Source organism: Tursiops truncatus, chromosome 15, assembly GCF_011762595.2.
Source record: "Tursiops truncatus isolate mTurTru1 chromosome 15, mTurTru1.mat.Y, whole genome shotgun sequence".
NCBI lineage: Eukaryota > Metazoa > Chordata > Mammalia > Artiodactyla > Delphinidae > Tursiops > Tursiops truncatus.
The window spans coordinates 57,868,725-57,881,710 of record NC_047048.1 but is presented as its reverse complement, the minus strand read 5'-3'; positions in this window follow the sequence as shown (position 1 = coordinate 57,881,710).

The following is a 12,986-nucleotide window of genomic DNA, read 5'->3' as shown; positions in this document are numbered from 1 at the left end:
AAAAGATGGTTAGCTGTGGATGCCTGCGGAGCTGAGCCAGTTGCCTTCACCTCAGAGGCCAGCCAGTTCTCTGCTCTCAGGGCCCCAGACTCACTTCCCAGGGCAGTTTCTTTGACACTTTCTCTCTGCTCCACCCTTTCTTCAGACCCTCACATACCCTCCCCAGCCAGCTTTGGAGGGTGGTTAAAACAGTGAGCTCTGCCCACCTATGTCAGGTATTAATTATTGCCTCTCAGTTCTAAATGCTCCTTCAATGTATGCTGTATGATTAGCAACAGAATTCCTTTATGCATTTCTTCTTTAAAGTGAACATGAATTTAAGCTCTCAGTAGAAGACTCTGGAAGGACATGGCAGGAGGAAAAGGCTTCCTGCAATTTCCAGCTCAGGGCGGGAGGTCTGCGGTGGATTCCAACCCTAGCCATGGGCAACAGAATGCGATCCGTCTGCAACTTTGCAGCCTTGGCCCAGTGATAACTTTTCCAGAGCCCTCTTGAAACTGCAGCTCCTTCGTGGCCTGCACGCAGTTGCCTGTGGCCTGGAGCATCTCACAGACCCAGTAGTGTCCCCTCTGCAAACCTGTGTGTGTGGTCCGGTTAGCCTGCAGTCCACCTGCCCCGCACATGCCCATTCTCCCAGTGCCCGAGACACTGCTGGCTAAAGGCCTGCTGTACCCACACGTATACACTGGAGGGTTGCCTATTGCTTGCTCAGGAATTCCAGACCAGCTCCACCCTGGCTAAATCATCAAATTTCTCTGCTATCTGGCGGCTGAACTATACCTTTTCCAACAAGGTCTAAACCCCTTCCAAGTTTGTCCTTCCTTGGGCGTTTGTGAAAAAACTACCACTAACATCATACTTAATGGTAAAAGACTGAATGCTTTCCCCCTAAGATCAGAACAAGAAAGGATGTCCACTCTTACCATTCAACACTATACTGGAGTTTCTAGCCAGTGCAAAGAGGCAAGAAGTAAAACTAAAGAAAGAAAAAGCATGAGATTAGAAAGAAGTAAAACTCTTGATTAGCACATGACATTTATATAGAAAATCCAATAGAATCTAAAAAAAAGCTACTAGAATTAATTGAGTTTAGCAAGGTTCCAGGATACAAGATCAATATACAACAATCAATTGTATTTCCCTATGCCAGCAATGAAAAATTGGGAATTGAATTAGAAAAAATAATGCCATTTACAATATCATCAAAAAAAATGAACTACTTAGGGATAAAACATATGAAAGACTTTTACAGTGAAAACTATAAAACACTGCTGAGAGAAATTAAAGAGAACCTACAAATGGAGAGATATAAAAAGTCGATTCTCATTTGTAGATCTCGCATTCGCGAATTCACTTACTCTCTAAAGTTCATTTGCGACCCCAAGTCAGTGATGGCAATGCTGCCACAGATTCACAGGCTACCCAGGGCAGCACAACGCGCATGTTCCCAGCTGAGGTCAATAAAGTGACACTCTTGTCTTCTTTTTTTTTTTAAATAAATAAATTTCTTTATTTATTTATTGGCTGTGTTGTGTCTTCGTTGCTGCACGGGCTTTCTCTAGTTGCGGCGAGTGGGGGCTACTCTTCGTTGCGGTGCGAGGGCTTCTCATTGCGGTGGCTTCTCTTGTTGCGGAGTACAGGCTCTAGGCGCACGGGCTTCAGTAGTTGTGGCACATGGGCTCTAGAGTGCAGGCTCAGTAGTTGTGGTGCACAGGCGTAGTTGCTCCGCGGCATGTGGGATCTTCCCGGACCAGGGCTCGAACCTGTGTCCCCTGCATTGGCAGACAGATTCTTAACCACTGCACCACCAGGGAGGTCCCCGACTCTCTGTCTTCTTGTTTCAGACTCTTAGTAAGTGTCCTTTTCCCAGTCTATTTGGCACTATGTTTTTCACATTTGTCCTTTTTGTTGGTGATTTTAAAATGACCCCCAAGCATAGTGCTGAAGTGCTCTCTGGTGCTCTTTTGTGCAAGGAGTCTGGGAGGTGCCTTAACAAAAACTCCTGTGTTAGATAAACTTTGTTCAGGCCTGAGTTATAATGCTGTTGGCTGTGAATTCAATGTGAATAAATCAACAGTAGATATGACAAAAGATACCTTTAAACAGAAACACACATAAAACAAGTTTACTTATCGATCAGTTGACAAAACTGTGATTAGAGGTTCACAGGAAACTAACCCTGTATTTTCCCTAGGAGCGATGGCTCAGTATTCACCAATTCGGTGTTCATGGTGATTGTATAGACAATAGCTACTGGGAATAAAGAGACTCAGCTGTATTTGTTCATGGGTCAGAGAACTCAATATTAAGATGGCAATTTTCCCCAGATTGATTTATAGATTCAATGCAATTCCAATCAAAATCTCAGCAGGATTTTCTGTAGAAACGGACAAGCTGATTTTAAAGTTCATATGGAAATATAAAGGACCTAAAATGGTCAAAACAGATTTTAAAAAGAACTAAGTTAGAAGGCTAACATTATCTGATTTCAAGAATTATTATGAAGCTACAGTAATCAGAACAGTATTGTATTGGCATAAAGAGAGACGTGTATACCAATATAACAGAATAGAGTCCAAAAATAGACCCACACGTATTTGGCCAACTGATTTTTGACAAAGTTATGAAGGCAATTCCATGGAAAAAGAATAGCATTTTTAACAAATGGTACTGGAACAACTGGATAAACATTTTTTTTAAATTCAATTTATGCCTCAAACCGTGTACAAAATTTAACTCAAAGTGGACCACAGAGGGACTTCCCTGGTGGTCCAGCGGTTAAGAATCCACGCTTCCACTGCAGGGGGCACGGGTGCAATCCGTGGTCGAGGAACTATGATCCCACATGCCATGCTGTGCGGCCAAAAAAAGGAAAGAAATGGATCATAGACTTAAGTGTAAAATGTGAAACAATAAAACTTCTGGAAGAAAACATAGGAAAATCTTTGTGTTAGCTAGGCAAGTAGCTCTTAAATACGCCACCAATAGCACAGTCCATAAAGGAACAAATGAACGGATTGAACTACATCAAAATATAAAACTTCTGCACTTCAAGAGTCACTTAAGAGAATGAGTAGACAAGACACAGACTGGGAAAAAAACTTTACAAAGCATATATTTAATAAAAAAGACTTGTATCTGGAATATTTAAAGAACTCTCAAAACTGAACAATAAGAAAACAAACAATCCAATAAAAATTTGGCAAGAGATTTGAAAAGACATGTAACAAGAGAAAATAAACAAATGGCAAATAGTACATGAAAAGATGCTCAAGATCACTTGTCATTAATTTAAAAATTAAATTAAACCCCAATGAGATAATCGCTACACACCTAATGTAATGGCTAAAATTAAAAACACTGACCATGGCAATCATGGTGGGTATGTGGAGGAACGGGAACTCCTATACACTGCTGGAAGGAATGGAAAATGGTATCACCTCACTGAAAACACTTTGATAGTTTCTTAAAACTTAAACGTATGACTCCCATATGATCAAGCTATTCCACTCCTAGGCACTTACCCAAAAGAAAAATAAATAGGGACTTTCCTGGTGGCTCAGTGGTTAAGAATCTGCCTGCCAATGTAAGGGACAGGGGTTCGAACCCTGGTCTGGGAAGATCCCACATGCCACGGAACAAGGAAGCCCACGTACCACAACTACTGAACCTGTACTCTAGACCACGCGAGCAACAACTACTAAAGCCTGCATGCCTAGAGCCCGTGCTCTGCAACAAGAGAAGCCACCACAGTGAGAAGCCCGTGCACCACAAAGAAGAGTGGCCCCCGCTTGCTGCAACTAGAGAAAGCCCACATGCAGCAAAGAGGACACAACACAGCCATAAATTAATTAATTAATTAATTAATTAATTAATTAAAATTTTAAAAAAGAGTAGTGGTACTGATATGTATTTATAAAAAGAAAAAAGAAAAAATATATATGTCCATACAAAGACTTACATGAATGCTCATAGAAGCTTTATTTGTAATAGTCACAAACTGGAAACAACCCAAATGTTCATCAACTTATCAACATACAGATAAGCAAATTGTGATATATCCATACAATGGAGTGCTACTCAGCAACAGAAAGGAATGAACTCAATACACACAATAACATGGATGAATCTCAAAGTACCATGCTGAGTGAAAGGAACTAGACTTAAAAGCAACCAGAGGGACTTCCCTGGTGGCGCAGTGGTTAAGAATCTGCCTACCAATGCAGGGATCATGGGTTCGAGCCCTGGTCCGGGAAGATCCCACATGCTGCGGAGCAAACTAAGCCTGTGCGCCACAACTGCTAAGCCTGTGCTCTAGAGCCTGTGAGCCACAACTGCTGAGCCCACGTGCCACAACTACTGAAGCCCGGGCGACTAGAGCCCGTGCTCCGCAACGAGAGAAGCAATAAGAAGGCAGCGCACCGCGACGAAGAGCAGCTCCCGCTTGCCGCAACTAGAGAAAGCCTGTGTGCAACAACGAAGACCCAACGCAGCCAAAAATAAATAAATAAAATAAATTTATTAAAAAAAAAAAGCAACCAGACATTAAAAAAAAAATACAAAAAAGTGATTCTGTATATACTGTCAACTGAAAAAAAATGCACAACCTGAAAGTTGAGAGTTATGTTTTATTCGGCGGACTTTCTGAGAACTTAAACCCAGGACACAGCATCTCAGATAACGCTGAGAAAACTGTTCCAAAGAGGCAAGGGGGTTAAGCCAGATATACAGAAGTTTTTACAGCAAAAGACCAGGTAGTCAGAACATCAAAGGATTACTGTTAATAAAAGAAAACCAGACATCTCAAGTTAAGGAATTTAGTGATTTTCTATGTATGGGAAGATGCAAGAGGCTGGGCTCACTGAAATCATTCCTCCTGTGTTTTCTCACCCTGAGTTTCCTCAGGGTGCATGTGAGGGTGGCTGCAGTGGCTGACTGCTAGATGGGCTTGGCAGTCGGCAGCCCCCGTTTGTCTCTATCCTGAGTTCCCTCAGGGCTCACCGTCTGGGCAGCTGTAATGTGATGGCATGATGGCTACAACATCTTTTGTTTACTGAAATGGCAGGCAATGTTTTAGTTCTCATATATAAAGCTCTAGAAAATGCAAACTAATCAATAGTAACTGAAAGCAGGTCAGTGGTTGCCTGGGGATGGTGAAGGGCTGGAGGGAGGACTATGAAATGAGGATGAGAACGCACCAGGAGGTTTTTGGGAGTGATGGACGTGTTCACTATCTTGAATACGGACATGGTTTCCCGGATGTATTCACATAAACAATTATTAAATTGCACACTTTAAATATGTCAACTATGCCTCAATAAAATTGTTATTTTAAAAAGTTGGGAGACATAAGAGTCAGCTTGAAGGGACCCCCACAGGTCAAACTTGGAACAATTTGAACATCAAAATGAACAATGATGATAATGGCTTTTTAATACATTGAATAGTAATAATAATAAAAGAATCCATAAGTGCGTGGTAATCTTACAAAAAAAGGGAGGGGAGGGAGAGAAAAATTTTCTTTACAGAAGAATGTAGAAAGGGTAATAGAATTAGGAAAATTCCCATATTGCAGCCACCAATGCAATGATTGATTCAGGCAAGGTATCAATAGCTGCTCAAATCACTGTGTGAAAATTTGGGGAAAATTTGCACAGTATACTCACACAGTCTCAAATATCATCATTCATTAAACAGATGAATTGTTTACAAAGGGAAAGATTAACTTTACAATGGAGAGATCTGCTGGAACCACTTTAATCAAATGATCACATTTAACATCACTGATGACAGGACAAACTGGCATGACTCCCTCCTTATATAATGTGCTGGGGAGGACACGACCTCACCTCTGTAGTGTTATTGCCCAAAATGTTCCACCCAAATCTAATCTAATCACGAGGAAACAATCAGATTCGCCCAAATGGAGGGACATTCAACATGACAACGGGGCTGTCTCTTTAAATCTGTCGATGTCATAAAAGGAAAAATAGGTGGTGTGGGTCGTGCAGTGTACACGGTTCATTCTAGGTCAGGCACTAAAGCAAGTGATGTTCCTAATCTTGATGGACTCTGAGATTGAAATAAAGTCCAAATAAAACAGCTATAAAGGACATTATCAAGACATTTGGGGAATTCAGAATATGGGCTATAAGATGATAGACTATATGCTGATTTTATTGCAACAATGTATTGTAACAATTTGAAACATATTGGTTATTTTGGTGTTTGGTGTTTTTGTTGTAGAGAAGAATGCCCTTGTTTCTGGGCGATACATGGGTACGTGCTGAAGTATGATAGCTCTACCTTTATACCTCCATACTCTCTCTCTCTCTCTCTCTCTCTCTCTCCCCCCTTCCCTCTCTCTCTCACTCTGTCCTTCCAGGGAGAGAGAGAAGGAAGGGAAGGAGGAAGAGAGAGAAGGACGGGAGGGGGAGAGAGAGAGAGAGAGGGAGTGCATTGTGACAAATACTAACAATTGGTGAGTCTAGCTGAAGGGTATATGGGTGTTCATTGCATGTTTCTTAACTTTTCTGTTGGTGCAAAGTTGGAGTTGGAGTTAAAAGTTGGAGGAGAACGGGTAGGGGTTGCTTGGCAAGTTGTCTTAGGACTCAGACCTTTGCCCACCAGGCAGTACCGGGCGCTTCTTTCTCTTCTCAGCAGCCACAGCCCTGCCTGGCCTGTCCGGCCAGGGCCACTGGGGGCAGGGTGCTTGTCCCCTCCTGCCCAGTTCCTCTTGCTCCTGGAGCCCCTGGGGGAGCTCAGAATAAAGCGTGGGCAAATCTCGGGGGAGGGGGCAGGTGTGGAGAAGCAGCCCAGGGACTTCGGACGTCCCCTCCAGCCCCTGCCACAGCCTCAAGTGGTGAGAGGCCACCAGCTCTGCTCGTAGATAGGAAACTGTGTGCCTTCAGCCCGGCTCACCCTCAGAAATCCTGTGTGCCAACTCAAGTCCTACCGTGGCACACAGGCCCTGGGTCTGCCGCTGTCCCCTCCCTGCCCATCTTCTCTCCTCCTGGCCTCACCCATGCTGCTCCAGCCCCACCAGCGTCTGTGCTGTTTTGAGGACACACATCAGGGCTGTGCCCCTCTCAGGGCTTTGTACTTGTTGCTCTCTGGAAATGCCCTCCCCACCCCTGTGCCAGCTCCCAGTGCCCTCCCTCCCCTCCTGTCATCCTCCTCCTTGCTGGCTTTGTCTTGTCTTTGTCCTGAGCGCACCTCATCATGTCACCTGCCATCCATCTGTCGTGTATTTTGCCCTCCTGTCCTACAAGAATGCCACTTCCCCAGGGCAGTCGGCTTGTCTGTTCCTTCACTGCTGTATTCCCAGCACCTAGAAGGGTGCCTGCGACATAGTAGGTGCTCAATAAAGACTTCTGGAGTGGACTTCCCTGGTGGCGCAGTGGTTGGGAATCCGCCTGACAATGTAGGGGACACGGGTTCGAACCCTGGTCTGGGAAGATCCCACATGCCGCGGAGCAACTAAGCCCGTGCACCACAACTACTGAGCCTGTGCTCTAGAGCCCGAAAGCCACAGCTGAAGCCCGCGCGCTTGAGGGCCCGTGCTCTGCAGCAAGAGAAGCCACCGCAATGAGAAGCCTGTGCACTGCAATGAAGAGTAGCCCCCACTCGCCACAACTAGAGAAAGTCTGTGCACAGCAATGAAGACCCAACGCAGCCAAAAATAAATAAATAAATAACAGCTTTATAAAAGAAAGAAAGAAGGGGGCTTCCCTGGTGGCGCAGTGGTTGAGAGTCCGCCTACCGATGCAGGGGACACGGGTTCGTGCCCCGGTCCGGGAATATCCCACATGCCGTGGAGCGGCTGGGCCCGTGAGCCATGGCCACTGAGCCTGCGTGTCCGGAGACTGTGCTCCGCAACGGAAGAGGCCACAACAGTGAGAGGCCCGCGTACCACAAAAAAGAAAGAAAGAAAGGAAAAGACAGATTGCATTTTAAAAAAAGAGAGAGAAACTTCTGGGGTGACTGACGCCAAAGCCAGTCCCTGCTTCCCTCTGGACAGTGGTGTGTGTGTATGTGCATGCATGTACATGTGTGTTAGGCGGGCAGGGGTGGTGAGACCCATCTCCTGGGTGTAGGCAGAGTTCTCAGAGGGTTGGGTGGGTGCCACCTGCAGCATCAACAAATTACATAATCTGGCACCCGGCAGGGTGAGAGGGGCAGGCAGGGCCTTTATTATGTGTTTGCCCAGAGAAGCTTCCCCAGCCACATCCTGAGCTGCCAACCCTTCAGCTTTGTGCTCCCTAATCGCCCCGACAGGCCCCACAGCCCATTCACCGTGCCCACTGGCCCTGAAAGGAGGCTGCACGGATGCCCAGGGCCTGGGAGGAGCTGGGGTGCTGGTATGTCCCGGACGCTGTTGCCCGAGTCCCTTTCCCCGAACGGGCAGTGGGGACCCTGAGAGGCTGCCTGTCCCCCTGCCCACACACACCTGGGCTGCAGGTGCTCACTTGAGACTCTGCCTTCTGCTCCCTGACCTTTCCTGTGCTGGGACTCATGGCCTGAGCTGCCAGGAGAGGCACAGCCTAGGCCCCAGGCCTCCACTGCCCACAGCGTGACCCAGGCAGGGCAGGGGCTCTGCCAGCCTCAGCGTCCTCTTCTGCCCCCAGGGAGTGGTACTGGTGACTGACCTTACAGCACCATGCACGCACGTCAGGGGCCGGGCTCCCTCTCACAGTCATGGAGCGAGGGTCACGGTCACGGAGGGGTCTCTCTGAGCCAGGCCCACGCAGACCGCTGGGGACCCAGAATCATCAGCGCATCCCGCCCGCTTCTGCCTTCTTGGCACTTAGAGCCCAGTGCAGGGAGACAGATATACATAAACAAACACAAGTATGCAGCAGGCAGTTGAGTGCTGGGAAGGAGAGAAATCAGGGCAATGGGACGGAGGGGTCAGGGTGGCAGGGCAGGTTCCCTGAAGAGGTGCTGTTTGAGCAGAGGCCTGGCTGGAGTGAGGGGTGAGACAGGCGGTGGCTTGGGAGAGGAAGCAAGCGCCAAGGCCCCGAGTGGGGGGCTGGATGAGTGGGAGGCCGGTGCTGCAGCAGCCACAGGCCCAGGGTACAAGCAATGCCCTCCCTCACCCACCCTCTTCTTCCCACCCCCAAGGGCGAGGAGACAGTGTCGCCCTCAGCACTTGCCAGGTAATAGCTTACTTGCTCCCTTGTGCATCTGCTCTATGAGGCAGACACTCCCACTGTACAGATGAGAAAACCAAGGCACAAAGAATGAAGTGACTTGCCTAAAGTCAGCCAGCTGGTAAGTGGTAGAGCCGGGGTTTGAACCCAGGCAGTCCTGCTCCAGAGCCTAAGCCTACCCTTGGCTGCAGTCAGGACTGAGGGAGGCTGAGGCCACAGAAAGTGCTTGATAGACATCGCTCGCTCATCCTTGCCTCTGTACAGGGTACTGCCACCTGGAATGGCTTGTTAGGACACTGTTGTCCCTGACTCTGTGATTTACTCTTATTGTGCCCATTTTACAGATGAGGAAACCAAGGTCAAGAGCTGTTAAGTCATTAGCCAATTTCAAACGATTGGAAAGAGGTAGAACAGGGATTGGACTTGGGTCTGTCTGATGCCAGAGCTCATGCAGAGCCAGAAGACCAGTAAGTGTGCAGAGAGGGAGGGGGAGGGGGAAGGGGGCAGGAAACCCCAGGGGGCAGCGGACCAGGCAGGGGGAGGGGAAACCAAATCCAAGGCTTATTTTACAATTTGGGGTTTTCTTCTGGATGGTAAAAGCAGTTCATTGTTGAGGGGACCACTGCGTTCCGCCACCTGAAACATCAATAGCTGAAATAATTGAGGGCCTCTGTCTGACCACTCGGTCCCTGAAAAGAATTTTCAGGTAGGTTTCAGCTGGGAGAGCTGGGTTCTACTTAGAATGTAAAATGCATGTGTGAAGTGTTTTCTCTGAAGTGGGAATAGGTAATTGATTTTTTAAAGAAGGCGAATTTTCTGGGCCCTGGAAAGCGCTCTCAGGTCCTTTTTGTATTTTCCTGTGCATAAAGACAGTTATCCCAGGTCAGCTCTCCACACAGGAAATGAGACTCGCTAATTTTTTTTTTTTTTTTTTTTTTTGCGGTATGCAGGCCTCTCACTGTTGTGGCCTCTCCCGTTGCAGAACACAGGCTCCGGACGCGCAGGCTCAGCGGCCATGGCTCACGGGCCCAGCCGCTCCGCGGCATGTGGGATCTTCCCGGACCGGGGCACGAACCCATGTGCCCTGCATTGGCAGGCGGACTCTCAATCACTGTGCCACCAGGGAAGCCCGTTAATTTTACACAACAAGTGTTTCACTATGGCTTTTCCTTATTGCAAGGAGGATTATCGTATCAGCTTGTTTCACATCAGAGAGAAAAATCAGGCTCTGCTTTAACCAGTGGATCGAGGCGAGAGATTCCAGGCGGTTGGGAAATCCTTGCTCTGCCTCTACCCAGGGCTGCTAGGCGTTACTCTCCCTCTCTGTGCCTTGGTTTCCTTGTCTGGACAATGGTGATCATCACCACTAACAATCGCTGCCGGCAGTGGATGGTAAGAATGGCCACACGGTGCCCCTCCCTCTGTCCGTGCTCTTTGGTGGTTCCCCTTCACCCTGACTCCGGGCATGGCCACGTGACTTGCTATGGCCAACGGGACAGTTGCAAATGCAACACAAGCAGAGGTTTCAAAGCACGTGCTGCTCTTTGAGGCTCTGAGGCCACCCATTGAAGAGCCTGAGCTAGCCTGCTGGAGTAGACAGAGCCCAGCTATCCCAGCTGAGGTCCCAGACCAACCAACCCGTCAATGGCCAGACAGGTGATGAAGGCCATCCTAGACCATCTAGCTCTGAGGAGCTGGTTCAGATCAGAACTCTCCAGTAGACCCACAGGATTGTGAGAAATAAATACTTGTTTTAATCCACTAAATTTGGGGGGACTGTCTTGCTCCACAACAGCAGCAAACTGATATATCACCTCTTGGTCTTGTATGTGTTAGGTTCTTTGGTACTTGGGTAAAAAGGGAATTTATTGAGAGATTATTGGAGATCACAGAATTGCAGTGAAACCTGGAAAACCAGGCTTGGAATCAGGCAGGAACCAGAATAGTAGCTACCAGACTGTCAGGGCCCTGCCTGTGGGAGGGGCCATTCCACCAAAGCCTTCGTCCTTGCATCATCTGCTCAGAAGTCAAAGGCCCTATACACGGTCACATGTCCCACCTCGGCTGTACCATGAAGCAGGGAAGAAGCAGGGCCTGAGGAAAAGACACCCACAGGGCAATGAGAAAGTGTGAAACCTTCGGAGACAGCCTATCTGAGCTCAAATCCCAGGCTGCTGCGTCCAAGCAAATTAATCTTTGAGCCCGTTTTAGCCCCGTGTAAATGCGCTGGGAGCTGCCTCAGTGTTCTGGGTTTACTGCAAACATAAAATAAAGTGATATGTGCAAACCACTTAGGACAGAACCTGGCATTCAGGGAGCACTCAATAAATGCTGGTTGGTATTATTTTTACTATATTCTGCAGAGGGAGGGGAGAACTACAGAAATTATCTTACGTGATTTGTCAAATCACGAGGATTCCACACAATGTGGGAAAGGTAATTCCCGCAAAGGAAATCGGGGTTCTGCTAGGAAGGAGAGGATGGATACCGGGTGACCCCAAATGACAAATGTCCCAGCTTGGGGTGTTGTGAAGACTTGGCTTCATCATTTCTGGGACTGAACCGAGCATTGTACAGGGAGATGGACCTCGTCCCTGCCCCCCAGGGCGCACCTTCTGGTTGTGGGGAGGCTGGCACTGAACAAGTGATTCGATAAATAACATGAGGATTCCTGAGGACACCAAATACCAAGACGAACGGGAAAGAAATGAACAGGGTGCTGCTTAGGTAACGTGATGGGGTAAAAGAAAATGTTCATGTGCTGGTGTAAAGAGAGTACTTAGCGTCTTAGCTGCTGCCTGGTATATACAAAGCCTCTCTGTATTCCATCCGTGTCGTTTCCCATCCCCTGCCCCTGGGAAGCTCCTGGCTAGGGACTCAGGAATCCTGGCTCCTGGTCCTCGCTGTGCTCCTCAGGCAAGCCCCTTCCCCTCTGTGAGCCTTGCTTTTCACATTGATGGGATTAAGGTGCTGAATCAGTCAGCAGTTTTTCAAAAATTTTAGCCTTCCTGTGTTCCTGTGAGACCCAAATAAAATGGATGAAAGTGGGAGAGGAGTTCGACTTGTGAGTCAGCTTCTCTGTCACCTCCCCTCTGAGGCCCCGAGACACTTCTGCAGACACCTGAGGTGCCTAGCAGTCCCACCTGCAAACCACAAGGTACATAAATAATGTCTTGGAGCAGACAGGGGCAGCAGGAATCCTCGCTTTGCTCTTGCTGTGTGATCTTGGGTTGGTCACTTGACATCTCTGAACCATCTGCATCATCTCTCCAGTGGGGATGGAATTTAGGAGATAGATCTGTGTTCTAGAGCCCACGCTCCACCACTGACTTGCTCTGTGTCTTGGTGAGCTCCTTCCCTTCGCTGGGCCCCAAACATGATGGGACTCCTGACTCCCCAGCCCCCCACCTGGATTTGCCTGTCAAGGAGCATGGCAAATTAAGGAGTCCCCAGAGCACAGCCTGCCCCCTCCTCCCTCCCAGGCTTGATGGAGGAGGGAAATCTAGGAGGACACTGGCAGCCCCACAGCCCAGAAATAACAGGACAGCTGGTGGGCAGCTGAGCCCCGGACACAGGGTCTGAGCTGAGGCCTGTTGCCTGGCAACAGGCACCATCACACACCGTGGGTGGCCACGGGTTCCAGTGGTGGCCCATGTCACCGGCCCAGACCACACCACCAGCCCTGAAGCCTGGGTAAGCCTGGAGAGCAGGGCTGGAGCAGAGGAGGATGGAGGGATTGGCCCCATGAGGGCTGAGCTGGTCAGACAGGCCAGGGAGCCAGACAGAGAGGCCCCAGGCAGAAATAGGCCTTTCAAATGCGAAGTGGCCTCTGAC